Source organism: Macaca mulatta, chromosome 17 (assembly GCF_049350105.2).
Source record: "Macaca mulatta isolate MMU2019108-1 chromosome 17, T2T-MMU8v2.0, whole genome shotgun sequence".
Classification (NCBI taxonomy): domain Eukaryota; kingdom Metazoa; phylum Chordata; class Mammalia; order Primates; family Cercopithecidae; genus Macaca; species Macaca mulatta.
The window spans coordinates 7090081-7108825 of NC_133422.1; positions in this window are offsets into that span (position 1 = coordinate 7090081).

The following is an 18745-nucleotide window of genomic DNA, read 5'->3' on the forward strand; positions in this document are numbered from 1 at the left end:
GTAAAGCGCACACACACACATTGTCTCTCTCACACACACACAGAGAACCCACACCCCATACCAACACCACTGCCCCTTAAAAGATGTTTAATCCGTGTTCTTAACCGTGTTATACAGTTTCACAAACTTGGTCACAGCTCTGAATAACGGAAATAACTCCAATAACCTTTGGAAGCTTTAGATAATTCTGCAAACATGGTGGGATTTTAACTCCAGTAAGCGCAGGACAGCCCTGGCTCTGTGGTTTTGCTACTTACATGGCAGCTTCCACCCAACCAGAATGCCACACGTGGCCCATCCAGTCTCCCCAGCACACGCAGTGGTGAACTCGGTCTTCCTGACAAACAGAGGCAGCCGGCTCACAGAGCAGCAGGCAGCGTGACCCAGTCGGGGACCCAGGGCCTGCTCACTCTGCCCTTGAGAAGACGGCCAGGCCCCTTCCTGTATCTCAGCTGCTTCTCTCAGACCTTAGGTTGATGACTCTGCATCTGAGTCACTGCTTGGGTAAAAAAAAAGCAGGACTAGGGGGTCATAGGGACCACACCACCAGATATGGGCAACAAATATCTTAAAATGTAAAAGCAGTTTGCGGTCTCATGGAGTGCGGGTTCATTTCTGCATAATGCTTGTGTGTGTGTGTGTTATACATATCTGTGTATTTAGAATAAATTCTGGAGGAGCATTACCAAAATGTAATTAATGGTTATGGCTTTGAGGCACAATTTTAGGTTGCTTTATGTTTTTGTTTTACTTTGATATTTAACTTTTTAATGAGCATGCATTAGTTCTGAAGTAAGAAAAATGTTTTTTAAAAATTTTAAAGAGCAAATACACAAAATAAGAAGTTCAAACACATTGTTTTTACGTAAGACCAGACGTGGTTTTACTAATGGCAAAGCAAGTTACTAAAAATAAGATTTGCCCAAAGAAGTAGAAATGAGGCCCTGTGTATTTCCTGCCATCCCATCTTTTACTCCAAAATGAATAAAGGATAGTTCATATGACTCCAATTTTTAGGGATGCTAATTTTTCTTTAGCTTTGACATGAAGTTGTTTATTTAATGAATGAGAAGAACTAATACATTTAATGTGGAAAATCTGATCACAATTTATATATATTTTTTTTTGTGAGTTCAACACTGGACTCTCATTTTTCTGTTCTTTCTTCATGTAATATTCCATAAATGGTTGTATTCTACCATGTCATTCAATGTCAAACCATAAGCATTTTCCCACATCGTCACAAAGTCTTCAGAAACATTTTAACAGCTGTGTGATCAACAACTGTGTCTTGGGTGATTTGGCCACTTGCTTCTCATTGGCCTTTTAGGTCTTTCATCAGCTATTAGAAATAATTATTTATTCCTCAACTCATTCATCCACAAATCCAATGAATACCTCTTCAGCACTTGCTCTGCCTCAGGCCCTGTGCTAAGCACTGGGGGACCATCCAACAGTCTCCCCTGCTGAGGACAAATGTTAACCCACCAGCAGCTGCACCGTCACACAGAGTTGACTGCTTTGACGAAGGAGCAGAGTTTGAGGAGAAGTTAGACATTGAGAACCTGGCTGTTAGAGGATGAATTGTGTCCATCCTCCCAAATTCACAGGGTGAAGTCCTAACCCCCGGTACCTGACAGTGGAATTGGAATTGTAAGTAGGATCATGGCAGATTGACTCAGTTAAATGAAGTCATCAGGGTGGGCCCTAATCCAGTAACACTGGTGTCCTTATAAAACGGGGAAATTTGGACACACACAGAAAGAAAGCCGTGTGGACCTGAAGTTGGCCTTCTAAAAGCCCAGGAGAGTGGCCAGGAATAGATCTTTCCCTAAGAGGCTCAGAAGGAACCACCCTGCTGACAGTACCTTGGACTTCCAGCCTCTGGAACTGGGAGAAAACTCACACCTGTCGTTGGTGCCACGCAGTCTGTGGGGCTTGTTTTTCGCAACTGAAGAATGAGGCTTCTCTGGGGAAGTGACATTAGGCTGTGACCAGGATGATGAGGGGGAGTCATCAGAAGAGAAAAGGGAGTGATATGTGCCCGAAGGAGGCAAGGGCCTAAGTCATCCAGGGACGATAGGCGCATGAAGGATGTTGGGTGTTATTCTATGGTCAATGAGCCAGAAAGTGACTAGATCAGGGTGGCCTTTTGTATTCACAGTTCAACAAAACATGAAAGAAATCACTCTGGCTTTTTTGAGAAGAAAGGCAGCTAACACAGAATTATCTGCTCACATGTCATTAGATGGGCTGGAGGAGCAGGCCATGGCCTGGGTCTCAAGGAGGGATTCGTAGAACATCACCGCCGAGCTCACTCACCAGGGGAGCCGTTACCTCTGCTTCAGTGAGGAAGCTGGGAAATCAGAAGATGAGCTGCACGTGCTGGCCTCAGAACACAACGCACAGGCAGCAGTCCAGTGTCCACAGGCCACAGCTGCAACTACAACTGCAGAGCTGCACTGCACCTGCTAAACACATACCTGCTGGAGCCACACCTGTTAGACCCACACCTGCTGGAGCTACATCTGCCAGACCCACACCTGCTGAAGCCACACCTCCTAGACCCACATCTACTGGAGCCAAACTCGTTAGACCAACACCTGCTAGAGCCACAACCCCTAGACCCACACCTGCTGGACCCACCTGCAGAAGCGAACGCCTGCCCCCTGCCAGCACTCTCCCTGCCTCACTGCACTAGCTCAGGTCACCTACATTTGACTTAAGCAGAGCCTAAGTTGGAATCTACATTTCATGGAGTCTAGGAAATACAGTCCTCACCTTCCCAGCCTCTGCAGGAGAGAAAGGCACACTAGGAGGAAGTTGGAAAAGATGTTGAATACACCAAAGTACTGCATCCTCTTCAAAAGATCACTTTGGTTTTTCTATGGAAACTGGATCAGAGGAGGCAGAGGTGGAGGAGGGAGTCTGGGTAGAAGATAGCTGCAATAGTCCAAGTCAGAGATGGTGGCTGGTCGGGCTGAAAGGGCAGAAGGGAGATGGAGATGAGAGATTAAAGCTTACGTTCTGAAGGTAACATCCAAAGTCCTTGCTCGGGTCTCCCAGGCCCTAGGAGACTCCCCTCCTACCTTCTCTGGCCTCTTCTCACTCTCCCCTGTGAGCTCCAGACACATTCACCCTCTTCCTGTTATTTGAACGACACACGCTCGTTCCTGCTTTAGAGCTTTTGCCCAAGCTGTTTCCCCAATCTTGGCTGCACTGCCTGGAAACTTTTGCATGACTGATTCCTTCTTATCAAATCCCAGATTAAATGTTACATCCTCAAAGAGGCTTCCTCTGACCACACAATGTAAAGTAACCTCCAGCAAGTCTATACATCACACTGCCTGTTTTTTTTAAGAGCACTGCATAGTAAGTGATATTATCTTATTTGCCCTTGGAGCAGAGACCCCAGATATCTGTTCATCTCCATGTCTTCTGAGCCTAGACAAGTGCCTGGCACACAGTAGACACTCAGTAAATATGCACAGATGGCTACAGGGTGTGGGAGGTTAGAGAGGAGGTGCCAAAGATGACACTCAAGTTGCTGGGCTGGACAACGGTGTGGATGATGAGGCCACAGAAATTCCATGGAAAATGGAGACAAATAGTGTTTGGGGAGGACAGGAATAAGGGATGTAAGCTTTTGACAAGTTAAGTTTGAAATACGTGTGCAGTAGTTGGAATACTGGCCCCCAAAGATGTCCCCCTCCCACTCTCCGGAACCTGTGAATATGTTGCCTTACATGGCAAAGGGGACTCTGCAGATGTGATTGAGTTTAGGTCCTTGACATGGGGCATTATCCAGGTGAGCCTGATGTAATCACAGTCCTTACATGAGGAGGCAGGAGACTCAGAAATAGAGAAAAGAGACGTGATGGAAGCAGGGTTGGGAGTGATTCGAGGAAGGGGCCACAAGCCAACGAATGTGGGCAGCTGCTGTCTCCTGTGTTTTTACCAAAGCCTCAGAATCCTCCTCAACTTAGTTGTGTCCCAGGACATGTGCCCAGGAATGCATGTCCATATCACAGCTGCAAGGGAAGCTCTGTGAGTTCCCAGCATTTCCCTGCCTCTATTTTGGGAGCAGCCTCTCCCAGCCTGGAAGAGGTGTTCCCATACATCCTGTGCGCAGGTCCTGCTGTAGCCTCAGTATTTTTCTTACCTGTTCACATGAGCTTTATAGAGTAAGGATACTAACTCTTCATCTGTCATTGTGTGGCAAGCATTGTTTCACTTTTGCTTTTTCATTTTCTTTATGGTCATTTTTGCCTTTTCTGCTTTTAAGGTGCTAAATGGATTCAGTGATTCCTTAGGAGATTGAAAAAAAGCTCGTCTGCTCCTTCTTCTCCTCTCAGAAAACCCTGAGAAAAATCCACCTTAGGACAGGATGGGCACCTGTGCTGCACTATACGGTACCATCCCATACTAGCGCACAACTCTACAGGAGCTGTTACTATCCTCCAAGGTCTTAAAGGCTTGAGCCCATCTGGGTAAGGAGACCTAACCTCCGCTCTTGAGACACTACTCCGGGGGAGGAACATGGTGCTGAGAAGGACAGCAGCACATCAGAAGGTGGAGTACTCTGCTCTGGGGCTTAGCCCTTTCCAGTTGCCTTCTCCGCACCACCCAAGGGGATCTGCCCTCACTTCACATGACTTTGACCTTTACAGCTATGGCTTGAATCTTTCGATTCAAGTGTTCATTCTGCCTCAGAAGTATCTGAAGGATCTTCGCATATGCCTGGTCACCTCCGTAGTCTGGAAGCTCTTGGGGATAAGGATCACATCTTCTCCCTTGGGATTTCTCAAGCACCTGACAACTATGAGGCTCTCCTGCAGTGGCCCTTTCACTACTGCAATAAAATCTCATGATCACCTCCCCTGCAACACACACACACACATACACACACACGCGCGTGCGCGCACACACACACGCGCATGCGCATGTTCTTTAATCTTTCACTTGTCAGGACCTGGATGTGGGATCCAAGGGCTCTCCCTACACCTAATCGCCGTTTCAGGGCCAGACAATTCTCACGGCCCTTTCAGAACTGGCCCAGAACAGAAACCCCGCCTTTCGGGCCCACTTCTGCTCCCTGGTCCTCAACCAGCACACAGATGCTCTCTTCTGTCCATCTGTCATTTTTGGCCTGTCTGAACTTTGAATGTCTGTGATTCCAGAATATTGGATGCCTGCCCGATCAATCTCAGATTTCAAATCAAAACCCATTTTTAAATGCCTCATCACAGTTGTTCCACTTCTAAACCCAAGCTTTCCCAGGTCCTTTGACATGGGAGGTGGTAACTTTTCTTAAGGAATGCGGACAAACAGCATCTTTGAGTTCCCTAAGGGGAGATCTTGACATATAAAAGGTGTTTGTTCTTTATCACGTGGTTGTTTGCAGTTAGACCTTTGGTTAAATTTTTGAGAGTTGTTTGACAATAACCAATTACAAAAGATAAATGAGGTTAGCACTGTTATATAAAAGGATAAGTCTCACACAGAACTCAAATCCTCTACTGCAATCTGCTTTTCTGAGCCCTGGATTCAAAGATCTGAAAGTTTTGTGGATCCCATCATGAGGATGGGATGTTACAAGTCAGTCAGCCCAGCTGGTCCCATCTCAGTGAGCCGCCACCACCAATGCACTGGCTCACTAAACTCCGCCTCCTCCCCATCACCCCACCTCCTCATTAAACCAGCACCTCACCTGCACCATCGTGTCTCCTCTGCCCCATTCCCACCAATCGTGCCTCAGTTCCTTCTCTTCCTGTCACACTGGGATTAACGACAAAGGGGCCCTGTCTCTCTCTCTCTCTGTCTCTCTCTCTCATCTGTGTGTGTTGTTCCCGGTGGATTGCGCTATAACACAAACCTGCTTCACATCCTCAGGAGCCCCCTAAGCACCTCCAGGATGCAAGACCAATCCGGGGACCCCACTGGCCTCTGCCCACCCTCCCAGGTCCCCACCTCACAAACAGCTCACAGGATGTGCACGACTCGCTCCTGTTGGAGCTACACCGGCGACTCCCTCTGCCTGTGTTTTAAAATATAGGTCATCCTATTTTTCAGGTATGGTGAGGCCATTAGATCAGGAGACGACTGCTACTGAAAAGATAGCTGTGACAGATCCCGGCGGGGTGGGGGTTGGGCACGCCATGCCACACAGGAAGCACCGGGGTTGCCTGGTGGCAGAGGCAGCAGGGAATACGTGGGCAAGAGCCTTTCCTGTGGTTTCCATGGGAAGGAATGGGTGAGGGGGAGTAAGCAGGCTCAGGATTGGCTGGCTTGAGTGGTTGCAGTGAGCTCTGGGGCACAGGCACTGTCCCCAGCCACTCGGTGCCTGGCTCTGGGGTGATCAGGGCAGGAGACTAGGGCCTGGAATGGGAAAGCTCGCACTTGCTCCTGGCTGCATCATTTGCTTTCTCTAGGAATCAGCTAACCCTGGCAGGAGCAGTCCCTTCCAGGTCAGCAAGTCCCCAGATGTCGAAGCATCCAATACAGAGATTAGAAACAGTTCACACAGCCTGGAGCATCTTTCCTTCGGCCCTGGCAAGGGGTGGGCGGTGTGGAACAGCGGAGGCTCGGGCGGCTCCAGTGGCAGGCCAGCTAGGTACCCTCTCTGAACTTTGGTTCCCTGTCTATAGAGGAGGTCATGAAACAAGAGGGGGACGCGCCCAGCACAGTGCTTGGCACATGGCACTGAGTGAGTGTCAGTGTCCCCCCTTCCACCTGAGCCCTTTTGAGAAACAGCAGAGCTGCTCCTTCCCTGGGATGTGCTTCTGCCCGTCAGTCTGGGTTCTTTGATCCCCTCAGGCCCGGCGTTTGCCTCTATTGCAGACTGAGTGTGGCTGTGTGTCTGTCTATCTCCCTCGCTGGACGAAGAGAGAGCAGGAACTGGTCATCCAGATCTGAATCCCAAGGGCCCATCATGGAACCTGGCTCCTGGTTAAAGAGGTTTGCTCAGCTAACATTTGCAAATTTTCACTGTCTCACAAAAGAATGTTCCCTGTGGGTCCCCCTGGGGACAGGCCTCCTGTTTCCTCCTCCCTAGTCCTCACTACTTTCCTCTGCGTGAAGTCAGACCAAGCCATTAGCACCGCTGCGCCTCCCGGGGCCGGCACCAGCTGGAAAGGCCGCCTCTCAGCTCAGGAATTGATTTCCCAAGCACATCCCAGCATGTGTGCACACCAGAGACGCCTGGAGTGCTCCTGCTAATGAGGAAAGCCGCCGTGCCGCACCTGCTGGGAAACGAGGACCTTTCTTCTCACCTCCGCCTCCCCTAGCAGAATCCCAGGCGCAGACCTGGACAGCTGGCTCCCGCGCCCGCCCTGGGAGTGCTCCCCCCAGCAACGGCCCATGCTTTTCCAGAATGAAGCCAACCAGGTTTCACTGACGATCTCAGTGCGTAGAAACGGATGGCATAGCACCTAGCCAGGAAGAACCACCCACTTTTTAATAACTGCTTAATGAGAAAGTGCCATTAACTGCACATAGGCTCCGTTGGCATAACCAGCCCAGTGCTGAGTGCCGAGTGCTGAGTGCCGCCCAGCCCCGCCCTCCTTAGGCTTTCTTACCACTCCCCGCTGCCCCACCCCGTGGCCAGCGCCTGGGCTGCTCTGGGGGCATTCGCAGGTGGGCGCCGGTTACGGAGAGGGCTGGTGCGGGGCTTTCAACTCCAGGGACTTGCAGTTGTGGGGTCTTCTCTTTGCCACAGATTTCCTCCTCCGCTGTTGTGGGGCTTGTGACATTTATTCATGGGAAAGAGAGAGGAGAGAGGAGGAGGTGGGGAGGCAGCACCCTGCAGCTGCTTCTGAAATGTGTGCTCTCTGGAGGGCAAGGGGCTGGGAGGAGGGAGAGACGGGCCGGACCAGCAGGCTTTCTAATTCCCTGATCCCACACCTGGCTTCCTGCCACATCAGTGCCTCCTGGGCCTGGAGCCCGGTCGGGGAGGTCACGGCAGCAAGGAGCAGGTTGGCAAAGCGACATTCATTCTGTCTTCTAAAAACACTGGTTCAGCTCTTTACATGGGCCGGACAGTGATTAGGTGTAGAGGATACAGAGAGTAAAACTTGATTTTCCTCACTGCACTTGGGTGCTAGCTGAAAAGTCAAATAAGTAATGATGCAAATAAAATGTGACACGGCACACCTGATTCAACCTGGAGGGGACAGGGAGGCTTCCTGATGGAGGTGATGCCTTACCTGAGTCTTGAAGGAGACGTGTGTTAGCCACATGAAAAAGAGAGAGGAAGGAGAGAACTGACCATCCAAAGGAACAAGACAAAAGGATACTGCATAGCAAGAAAACTACTATACCTACGCCGAATATTTACAAAGCTTAGTCTGTAGCTCCAAAGCAGGTCACATCAATTATATTACGGTGTTCCCCAATGCGAAAAACAGAAGGCCCAGCTAAAAGGCACTCAAACTGGTGCTTTTCAAACTTCAGTGTGCATGCAAATCACCAGAATCTTGTTGAAATAAAGACTCTGATTGGGAAGACCAGGGGTGGAGCCTGAGATTTTGCACAAGCTTGTTAGAAATGCAGAATCTAATTAATAACACAATTGGCCAATACGACTGATAATATGATGGATGTGAGCTGTGGACCACACTTTGGGAAGCAAGGATCAAACATCAAGAAGTCTGATCTCTGGCCTGGCATGGTGGCTCATGCCTGTAATCCCAGCATTTTGGGAAGCCTAGGAGGGGGGATCACCTTAGATCAGGAGTCTGAGACCACCCTGGTCAACATGGGGAAACCCCATCTCTACTAAAAATACGAAAATAAACCAAGCATGCTGGCGCGCACCTGTGATCCCAGCTACTCAGGAGGCTGAGGCACGAGAATTGCTTGAACCAGGGAAAAGAATGTTGCAGTGAGCTGAGATCACACCACTGCACCCCAGCCTGGGTGACAGAGTGAGACTTTGTCTCCAAATAAATAAATAAATAAATAAATAAAGTCTGTTCAAGACCAGCCTGGCCAACAAGGTGACACCCTGTCTTGAACCCCTGACCTCAAGTGACCTGCCCACCTCAGCCTCCCAAAGTGCTGGGATTGCAGGCATGAGCCACCACACCCGGTCTCAATAATACTATTTAAAATCTTCAAGTTAAACAGGTTTAGCAAGAGTACTTCAGAGGCGATACATTGCTTCACACCAGCAGGTACGTAATATCAGGTTGCCCCGGTTTCAGTGATGCTAAGTTTTGATAACTTGGTAAAGTGGCGACTACCAGAACTTTCCATTATAAAAATACATTTTTCCTTTTGCAATTAGTGAGCAATTTACAGGGTGATACATTGGCGTCATACAAATATCCTCTTCTTTTCACCACATGGTTTATAGCAGGGGTCAGTATTTTTGTAACATTCCAGATACTAAATAATTTAGACTTTGTGGCCCATTGTCGTCTCCAGCTCAGTCACTCAAAGCCGCCATTGCAGCACAAACACAGCCATAGATAATTCGTACATGAATGAGCATGGCTGTGTTCCAATAAAACCTATTTGTGACACTGAAATCTGAATTTTATATAAATATCACAGGTCATGAAATATTGTGCTCCTTTTGATTTTTCCAACTACTTAAAGATATTTTTAACAATTTAGCTTATGGAATATACAAAAACAGACAATGGGCTGGATTTGACTCGAGGGCTATACTTGGTAAGCTCCTGGTTTATAGAATCATTTATGCTACTTGCCTGAATCAACTGTTTTACTGAGGTTTGCAAAATGGTAATTTTCTACTTCTACCAATCTTTCCGTAGATATTAGCTGACATTCTTCTGTAGAGAGGTGTTCTCATCAATTAGGAAAAAAGCTGCACTTTCTCCTTAAAAGGCAGGGGAAAGGCCTGATTCTGTTTAACTGCAAAAATTCAGAGACAAATTAGCATAACTCATATCTCGTTATGGTAGATGATTTTTTCTTTGTCTCTCAATAAAACTATGGATCCATGGATTTTTTACTTAATTATTTGTAGTCAATTATAATCACTTTAATGCTTGAATTATCCCAAATATGGCCAGTAGGAGACTCGTCAAGTTGGCTCTGTATCTTTTTTTTTTTTTTTTTTTTTTTTTTTTTTTGAGACAGTCACCCAGGCTGGAGTGCAGTGGCACAACCTCAGCTCACTGCAACTTCCACCTCCCAGGTTCAAGTGATCCTCCACCTCAGCTTCCCGAGGAGCTAGAATTACAGGCATGTGCCACCATGCCTGGCTAATTTTTGTATTTTTGCTAGAGATGGGGTTCACCATGTAGGCCAGGCTGGTCTCAAACTCCTGGCCCGCCTCAGCCTCCCAAAGTGCTGGGATTACAGGCATGAGCCACTGCGCTGGCCGGCTCTGTCTTTTTTATGCAGCTCATTGATCTCTGACAGCTTCCTTGCTTTCTGGCCCATGAAACCAGACTCACTTTATACTTTCTCTGGCTAGATCTGTAGACAGCCATTTCTCCAAAAGCCCTGGTTCCTTGGTGAGGAACAACAATATTACACTTACCTATACAAAATCGCTGACATTCAACCATCTTTGACATACAAAAATAGTAATCTTTGTAGTAATGTTTCAACCTAAAACAAGAAACCAAGGCCCAGATTCTAAGCATGCTCCTTACCACAGTCATGTCACTGTGTCTAGCTCTTTCAGTGGACGGAGCTAGGAAATACAAGTTTTTTATTTTTATTTATTTATTTTTGAGGTGGAGTCTCACTCTGTCGCCCAGGCTGGAGTACAGTGTTGTGATCTTGGCTCACTGCAACCTCCACCTCCTGGGTTTGAGTGATTCTCGTGCCTCAGCCTCCCAAGTAGCTGGGACTACAGGCCACTACACCTGGCTAATTTTTTAATTTTTTGTAGAGCCAAGATCTCACTGTGTTGCCCTGGCTGGTCTTGAACTCCTGAACTCAAGTGATTCACCTATCTTGGTCTCCCAAAGTTCTGGGATTATAGGTGTGAGCCACTGTGACCAGCCAGAAATACTTTTTTTTTTTTTTAAATCATACTTGACATCAGTATTATCAACTCAACATAAAAGGTTTGTTTCCTTCTTTAATATTATATTTATATCTTGTTTTTCTTACCTTGAAAACCTTGGTTCATATTGTATCAACAAATTTACCTATTTATTTTATCCTATAATATACATTCATCTCAAAATTACTATAATATTACTACAATTAATAAAACTGAACAAAATTTAAAATTTCTGTGCTGTTATTTTTGATCTTAGGATATATCCCACAGTTGTGGTTTTTGTTTTGTTTTGCTCAAAGTCACTTGAAGTAAATCTTTTTGTGTGTGCAGTTATGTTTGTAGCTGGATTTGGAGGTGGGAGAGGAATTCTACATACTCACTCTGAAATTTATATGAAAGAATAAGGGTGTGCAAGTAGCAAGTTACATTTGAAAACAAAGAGAGAGACAGAGAGTATATTAATATATCCGCTTTTCCAGTTACCATTCCTGTGTAAAGAATTACCCAAAGGCTTTCCTGTGTGAAATACAAGGTAGAAAAGTTCAGTTTTATTCATCAGTGGCTTATAATAAAGACGTGTCTGATAGGCAGACGAGTTAGCTTGCTTGTTTCAAAGAGTAGATAGGAGATAATTATTCTATCGTATGAAATGTTGGAGGGGAAGTGATAGGGAAAGTTTGCGTTATCACACAATCCTCCTAACAATTTGATGAGGTAGGTACATTTATCTCTAGTTTACAGAAGGAGAAACTGGGAGAGATTAAGGACCTTGATCACAATTCAGACTCTTGGCCTAGGTGGTTCCAGTGCCAAATAATGCGTATTTTACCCCAAACAAGGCAATCTACATCCCTGCATTGACCGTTCAATGCATTGACCTTTCAACCGGCCCCACTCTGCTGTCAGGTGCACTGGGTTGTGAGCTGAACTAGGCACGCTCAGGGACTGGGCTATTACCCCTCAGGGCTTCTGTGTCTTTCTAGCCATCCTGTATACTGGCGTCCACAAGCTTGACAAGCAGCGAGCAGAAATGAGTGCACCACGCAGCAAACCCACACTGGTCTCTCTGTAGTTAAAGGACCCAGGAACCAGAGAACCACCACCTGCACTTGTGCCTTGGAGGAAGGTGGCTGATGAGTGACAAGGCACGGCTGAGCCAGCTTCCCTGGTGGAGAGGAGGACAGGAGTAATCGCTGCTCTACCAACCACATACCTGGGGGAAATGCAGCATTTCCAGCCATGAGATACCAGCCTCACTCAATCTTTAAGGCTGAAGGAGAGTGATTGGAGGTGGAAACACACTAGAGGAAAGTTTGCTTTCTGTCTTCTCTTAGTTGAGAAGGTACTAGCTGCTGGCTTTCCTATTGCAATTGACTATACGATGCTTTGACTGAATTATTTTTATTTTTATTTTTATTTTTATTTTTGAGATGGTGTCTCGCTCTGTCGCCCAGGCTGGAGTGCAGTGGCGCGATCTCGGCTCACTGCAAGCTCCGCCTCCCGGGTTCACGCCATTCTCCTGCCTCAGCCTCCCAAATAGCTGGGACTACAGGTGCCCGCCACCGCGTCTGGCTAATTTTTTGTATTTTTAGTAGAGACAGAGTTTCACCATGGTCTCGATCCCCTGACCTCATGATCCACCCACCTCGGCCTCTCAAAGTGCTGGGATTACAGGTGTGAGCCACTGCACCTGGCCTGACTGAATTTTTTTAATGCACACACCAAAGATGTGTTCACTCAATACACATGTATTGAGTCTACTTCCTATTAGTCAAAAGAGAAAAAAAAATTACCTGAAACACAGTGGTAATGAACTCCCACGTTCATTGCAACCATATTCACAATAGCCAAGATATGGAATCAACCTGTGTTGATGAATGACTAAAGAGATTTTTGTATAAATACAATAGAATACTACTCAGCCATGAAAAAGAATGGAATCCTATCATTCCCAGGAAAAAAGGATTCCTATCATCCTTTTTCGTTTAGAAACAAAAAAGATGAACCCAGAGGACATTGTGCTAAGTGAAATAAGCCAGAAATAGAAAGACAAGTACTGCATAATCTCACTTATATGTGGAATCTTAAAAAAAAAAAAAAAAATAGAAGCAGAGAATAGAATCGTGGTTACCAAGAATGGGGGAATCAGCAAGAAGTAGGTCAAAGAATCCTAAGTTATAGCTTACGTAGGATGAGTCATTCTAGAGGTCTAAAGCACAGTGTGAGGACTATGGTTAATTTGCATTGTAGACTGAAAATCTGCAGAGAGAAGATTTTAGGTACTCTTACTACCAATAAAAAAAAAGGTAACTATGTGATGGATATGTTAATTGCTTGACTGTCATCATTTCAATGTGCATATTAAACATCATGTTGTACACCTTAAATTTATACGATAAAAAGATAAAGGGCAAAAATGGTAAATAAATAGGTGAAAGGCTCCTCAAAATCTTGGAACAGGCGCAAACTCCCCTGTTCCTATCCCTTCCCCACACCTCATGAGTCACTCAGGGCCATGTGGCAAGATTACTAAGCCTAATTAAGTAATGCAGCTGACAAACCATTTCCAAATACAAATGTGACGTATGTGTGCCTAAAAATTCCACACACCACAAAATCACTCAGTAAGCAGCACGGGCTTCTGGGAGTAAGTGGGGTTGGGGGAAGAATTCTAACCATCACCAGCGACACATTAAAAATGAATAAAGACAGTAGTACAGTTTTGCACATGTTACATGGTTAAGAAATACAAAAATACTACAATGCATATGGCACTGTGCCCTGAAAAAGCCTGCAGTTTGCTTGTGGAGGGGGGCTGGGAAGCACTGGGGATGGTGTGCCATTGTAAATGGTGGGAAGAGCATGATCTGAAATCATACAGAAAGTCGTAACGCCTGCATGGATGGATGGGGCTTATTGCTGTTGGTTTGCATTGGTGCTGAACATCACAGGGGAGCAATCTTTTACACCCTTAAATCCTAGACCATCCTTTCCTGCCTTTGAGATGTAGGTCCTTCGAGACATGTGTTGATTAAAAAGTTTAAAATGGCCGGGTGCGGTGGCTCACACCTGTAATCCCAGCCCTTTGGGAGGCCAAGGCGGGCAGATCACTTGAGGTCAGGAGTTCAAGACCAGCCTGGCCAACATGGTGAAACCCCATCTCTACTAAAAATACAAAATTTAGCCAGGTGTGGTGTTGTGCGCATGTAATTCCAGCTACTCGTGAGGCTGAGGCAGGAGAAATCACTTGAACCTGGGAGGTGGAGGTTGCAGCGAGCTGAGATCATGCCACTGCACTCCAGCCTGGACGACAAGAGAGAAACTCCGTCTCAAAAAAAAAAAAAAAAGGAAAAGTTGAAAAATGTGATCGAATATATAGACTTCTTAATTCTGCATCACTTCTAGAAATACATTTGGACTTTCTCATCTACACGTACGGCTTTGGAAATCGCAGCAATGCTAAACCAGTCATTCCTGGTACTGAGAGGAGTCGGTTCTTGCAGGATTTGGCAGCTTCCGTTTAAGGTCTTCGCACAGAGAGAATGCTTTCTTCATTAAACCCATTCTTTGGCATTTTGAACCAGGAGGATTAGATGTGTTTGGGATATTGAATAACTGGGTTTTTAATATAGAAAAGCTCATATGTGCAAAGGCATAGCCAAACATAGCCTTCTGGGATAACGTACGAGGTGAACCGAGGTAGCTGGTAAATGTTTGAGGTGTGCATTGCGCGCGTGTCTTAGCACATCAGAGCCTAATGCCAGGGAATTGACAGGAGGTTGAAAAATGCTTCTTAATATCAAAAGAACACGATAAGAATATTAAAGACTGCATTGCTGGTATCTGGATTCCATTCTTTTCCATGAAACTAAATATTCTTCTAAAGTCATATTCAATTTCAGCCCTAAAAGTTACCACCTCAACAATGCTAGGAAGTCAAGACAAAATCGCGGTGGCTCCAGATAAAAACCACCCGCCCAGGACGGAATACAGCATGTGGGAAATGCGGGCTGGTTTGTGCGGCAGCCACACGTGGAGGCTGAGAGCTCCATCTACCACCACACCGCGGGCGCACAGATGCGGGCCGCACTCCCAGCTTCTCTCCCAAAGCTTCCTTGCGCCAAGGACAGCACCTGCTGCCTTCAGAGTGCGCCAGGACAGAGGGCAAGGCTGAGGACCTCTTCTTCCATGAGGAGCCTTCCCCACTGACTCACTTCCCATAACCAGCCCCCGTAGGAAAGCACTTCCAAACGGCCATTTGAATTAGGGCAGTTCTACACACTGCCCATCTGAGGATAGAGAAAAAAGTCAGTGTGGATGGATTGGTCTCCAGAGCCCCATGACGGTCACAGCAGCAAGGAGGGCAACAGAGAGGGAGACAGAGCAAGAGGGAGAGTAGCATCGGCCTAGGGAGAGAGTCGGAGACATCGGGAGAGGGAAGAGAGGGAGAACCCACGTGCACCGAGTGCCCTCTGCTTGCAGGCCGCTCCCCTCCCAGCGTGGGAGCCTCTCCCACGGGCCCTGCCCTGGCCACGAAAGCCCGGGAAACACAAGTGAGGGGATGGAGCAGATGAGGGAGGGATTCCTGGACCTCAGCAAAGTGGGCTGGGCCAGACTTGTGTGGGAGTCTCCTTCCTACTCCAGACCCCCCAGCGAGGCTCTGCAGAAAGGGGACTTGAGGTGGAAACAAGGTGGGCCCTTTCTCACCTCCGCCGCTCTGCTCCCCATTTTCAGAATTCACAGATCTGCCGCTTTGGTGGTCCGGGGACTGTCACTACGAAATCTCCGAGTGCCCCTGCCAGCTCCAGGACTTGCTGGAAGGAGCCGGGGAGCCTGCGCGAAGAGGCCCCAGCAGAGGGAAACCACTCGCAATACAGGGACCTGATGACCAGCTAGGGCTGGCCACTCACCTCCACACCATGCCGCGGGGCACTAACGGACCTTACGGACATTGTGGAGCAGGGGGAGGGTTGGTTGGTTTGTTTTGTTTTGTTTTGAGACACAGTCTGCTCTGTTGGCCAGGCTGGAGTGCAGTGGCAAGGTATCAGCTCACTGCAACCTCTCTCTCCTGGGCTCAAGCAATTTTCCTGCCTCTGCCTCCCAAGTAGCTGGGATTACAGGTGCGTGTCCCCACGCCCGGCTAATTTTTGTATTTTTGGTAGAGACCAGTTTTCACCACGTTGGCCAGGCTGGTCTCAAACTCCTGACCTCAGGTAATTCGCCCATGTCGGCCTCCCAAAGCGTGAGCCACCAAGCCCGGCTGGGAGGTTTTATGATGTAACATTTAGAGGTCAACATATAAAATCATATGATAGTCACATTCACACATAAATATAAACAAGAAAAGTTGTTTTCTTTGTGTAGTGACTTTTTAAAAATGTGTTTTCTATAATTTACATGTGATTTGTATGATAAATGATAAAAATGTTAATATCTATATATATATCAACTATATTAAAATATAGACCTCAAAATGATTAGAAAAAAAGTATAAAATGTAAACAATGACTGCCTCTGGATGGGGGAGTTAAAGGTATTTTTCATTTCTTGCTGTATAATCTTCATTTTTCAAATTTTCTAAGGTAATATTAATAACAGCAATATTAATAGCAACCTCCCATTGAACATTTGCTATGTGCCAGCCACTATCTAAACACTTAAAAGACAGTAATTAACTCTAACCAAAAATCACCCTAAAAGGTGTTCACTAAAAAAGAAAAATCACAAGATTGGGGCAGGGCTCGGTGGCTCATGCCTGTAATCCCAACACTGTAGGAGGCCGAGGCGGGTGGATTGCCTGAGTTCAGGAGTTCAAGACCAGCCCGAGCAACACAGTGAAATCCTGTCTCTATTAGAATACAAAAAATTAAGCCGGTATGGTGGCGTGTGCCTGTAGTCCCAGCTACTTGGGAGACAGAGGCAGAAGAATCATTTAAACACGGGAGGCAGAGGTTGCAGCAAATACAGCAAAGTCTCGTGCCCTTGCAAAGTCAACACACAAAAATCAGTTGTATTTCTATACACCAGCAGTGAAAAAAAAAAAAATTGGAAAGCAAGTTGAATCCCATCAGCATCTAAAAGAATTAAATGGGGCCAGGTGTGGTGGTTGACGCCTGCAATCCCAGCACTTTGGGAGGCTGAGGTAGGTGAATCACTTGAGGCCAGGAGTTTGAGACCAGCCTGGCCAACATGGTGAAACCCTGTCTCTACTGAAAATACAAAAATTAGCTAGGTGTGGTGGTGTGCGCCTGTAGTCCCAGCTACTTGGGTGGTTGAGGCACAAGAATCGCTTGAACCCAGGAGGAGGAGGTTGCAGTGCGCAGCCTCCCTAAACCGGCCAGAACCAGTCCACGGTCAGTGATCTTATCAGGAGAAGTTACAGAAGTTAGTCTCTTGTCCAATCAAAGCTGTAGTTATGGCTGGTGGCACAGGGGCTGAGGGTCAGTTTGTCAGCATCTGATGACTGGTAGGCTGAAAACTGTTTTATTATTGCTTATCTCAAGACCAGCACTTAAACAAGCTGCTAGAGAAAAATAAAAAGCTTGTGGGAGCAAGGGCATAGTTTATTCCTGAAGCACAGGCGTGTGCGGCTTAACCCTTTCCTGGCATGGCTTTAGGTCCTATTTATAGTCTGGTATCTTATTGCCACAGTCTGTTCTGTCAGCCTTATGATCTTTACTTTAACATGAATGCCCGTCAGTTGTGTCTAAACTGCAAAAGAGAGCAGGTATAATGAGGCGTGTCTGACCTCTCATCCCATCATGGCTGGGAACTCAGTTTTTAAGCTTTTTCTGGGGTCCCCTGGGCTAAGAGGGGGTCTATTCACCCAGTGTGGGGGGTGGGAGGGCTTAGGATTTTATGTTTAGTTTACAAAGGTAAGGGTGCTCAGATCCCCATTTCACAGTTGAGGAAACAAAATTACGGAAAAGTGAAGTAACTTGTCTGGTGCCACAGACCGGTAAAGTGGCTGAGTCTATTCTTTTTTAAAAAAACTAGGAATCAATTTATTAAAATAGTTGACTTAAGCATCTGCAATGATGGCGTCAACCTCAACTCCTGGCTCAATACTGATGGAAGTAATCTGCTTAACAAGCTCAGAAAGGCTGTGCAAGTCAGTGAGTCACTTGTGGATTCTCATCCGAAAACAATCCCACGTCTTAGAACCTTGATCACAAGGAGCTTTTTGTGTAGTGATTCTCAACGTTTTGGTAGGCATCCGAACCAGTCCTTTCACTTTGGGATTCTTTTCCTTTGCTCCTCTGACCAAGTCAGCACACATCTTCTCTGGGGATTTTATGTGGCGACTCGTTAGAGTAAAGTTAGATCACTTTAGAGTGATCTTAAAGTAAAGATCATAAGGCTGACAGAACAGACTGTGGCAATAAGATACCAGACTATAAATAGGACCTAAAGCCATGCCAGGAAAGGGTTAAGCCACACATGCCTGCGCTTCAGGAATAAACTATGCCCTTGCTGCCACAAGCTTTTTATTTTTCTCTAGCAGCTTGATTAGAATTCAGTGAATCACCACCTCCAGCTCCACAGGTGTTTTTCTGGGTCTTTAAAAGCCATGGCTGCAGCGTGGCTCCTGATGGACTCGTGCCTTGGTGAGAGCCAACAGTGGTGAATTGGGAGCAGGAGCAGGTGGACCACAGCTCCACAGCACCTGCTACTGTGTCTTCCTCAAAAAGCTATTCTTAAGATTTTTTAGGGCCGGGCGCAGTGGCTCACGCCTGTAATCCCAGCACTTTGGGAGGC